We start from the raw sequence: 2,118 nt of genomic DNA, 5'->3' as shown, positions 1-2,118 counted from the left end.
CCACGGAGATTCTGATTAAGGAATCTAAGAGATACTTATTCAATCGTATATAGAACGGAGGTGGTTGTCAGGCACACGTTCATGGTTTGAGGAAGGTGATGAATGTCACGGATCATCACCTTCATCACAGTTAAGCGCGAATGAACATCTTAGATAGGAACAAGCGTGTTTGAATGGAAAACAGAAATACTTGCATTAATTCATCGAGACACAGCAGAGCTCCTCACCCCCAACAATGGGGTTTAGAGACTCATGCCGTCAGAGAATACAAAGTTCAGATCTAAAAATGTCATGAGATGCAAAATAAGTCTCTAAAAGTTGTTTAAATACTAAACTAGTAGCCTAGGTTTACAAAAAATGAGTAAACTATGATGGATGATGCAGAGATCCACTTCTGGGGCCCACTTGGTGTGTGCTGGGGCTGAGATTTAAGCAATTCACGTGCAGAGGCCATTTGTGGAGTTGAACGCTAGTTTATGTGCCAGTTTGGGCGTTTAACTCCAGCTTTTGATCCTTTTCTGGCGCTGGACGCTAGAATTGGGTAGAGAACTGGCGTTGAACGCCAGTTTACGTCGTCTAACCTTGTGGAAAGTATGGACTATTATATATTGTTGGAAAGCCCTGGATGTCTACTTTCCAACGCAATTGGAAGCATGCCATTTCGAGTTTTGTAACTCCAGAAAATCCACTTTGAGTGCAGGGAGGTCAGAATCCAACAGCATCAGCAGTCTTTTTTCAGCCTGAAGCAGATTTTTGCTCAGCTCCTTCAATTTCAGCCAGAAAAATACCTGAAATTACAGAAAAACACACAACTCATAGTAAAGTCCAGAAATATGAATTTTTCCTAAAAACTAATGAAAATAGACTAAAAACTAACTAGAACATACCCAAAACTATATGAAATTAACTCCAAAAAGCGTATAAAATATCCGCTCATCAGAAATCAGCTTGATCTAGTGAATTCTTAAAGGGTGTATGTGCTTTAGTGTTCTTCATGAACCTAGTATCATTAAATTGTTTTCAATTTGTCTTTCATTTCTGCCAGTTGAAGAGAATGATTCTCACGAAGCAGTTTCGCTGCATACACTCAGCTAGCTGTCAATGCACAAAAGGACATTTAAGTGAAAATGTCTTATTTTTAGTGTTTCAACATTTGAATTGGAATCCCAAGCTAATTGCTGCTCTGTCAAGTGTGTGAATTAATTAATTATCAATAATGCTTAAGCTTGCATGGGATGTTATACATTTAGTGAATTAATTAATTTATCAATATTACTTGGCAGCTTTGAGTTTTTCTGTTATTACAGTTACCAAAATTAATTAATTGGTAACACAAGATGTGATACTTAAAGAAGATCCAAATGTAGCCTTAAGTTAGTTAGAAGCTTGTTGAGTTGGCAGCTTTCTATTTTTCTGTTATTACAGTTAGTAGTTGGGAATTAGCATACCTAGCATAGTCTATATATTAGATTCATTTATCATTCTATTCCTTTGAGATTCACCGTTCTGCAATCTATACAGTGAACATCACATTCTCATCTTGCTTCTTTTAAATTATTTAATTTTCTTTTTAATATATAGTTAGTAAAAGATATTTTAGTCAAATATATATTACTTTAATCTTGAAATATTATTTTATAAATATTCATAAATTTGTGTGTTGATTTTATAAAAATAATACTCTAACACACACACACACACACACTCTCTCTATCTCTTTACACAGTAGTTGATTATTAGAAGACTAATTTGTGTGTTCGCTCAGAGATTTTTAGTCCAATCCGTTCAACTTTTTGCTTGGAGTTAAGGTTAGTGCAATTCTTGTGTTGTAAACTTTATTGATTTCTAGGGTATTGTATGATAAATGAAATATTACTTGTGTTGTGTTGTTTCTTGTATTGCATTGAAAACATTGATATGATTAAATATTGATAGGATGTTGTATGATAGATCTATAATGTAATAAATAAAGGCAAAAAGCAAAGATGTTCCTAAACATCTTGATTATTATTCCATTGTTTTATACTTTTATGATATTTAATAAATTTCTTAAACTAAAATGCATGTTTAGATCTGAGTCATGATTATTGTATCAACATGTCCTATTTTATTGTACTT

At 33.6% G+C, this 2,118-nt stretch overlaps 1 long non-coding RNA gene across 1 annotated transcript in view; it reads left to right on the top strand.

Moving 5' to 3' along the window:
- LOC110265477 overlaps positions 1-1,176 on the top strand; it is a 9,886-nt gene extending 8,710 nt beyond the window's left edge. The window contains exon 2 of the long non-coding RNA XR_002351621.1: positions 1,046-1,176. This is a non-coding gene — a long non-coding RNA (uncharacterized LOC110265477). The remainder of the gene's footprint in view (positions 1-1,045) is intronic.

This window comes from Arachis ipaensis, chromosome B08, assembly GCF_000816755.2.
Source record: "Arachis ipaensis cultivar K30076 chromosome B08, Araip1.1, whole genome shotgun sequence".
NCBI classification, from domain to species: Eukaryota; Viridiplantae; Streptophyta; class Magnoliopsida; order Fabales; family Fabaceae; genus Arachis; species Arachis ipaensis.
This window is presented reverse-complemented; position numbering and strand designations above follow the sequence as displayed.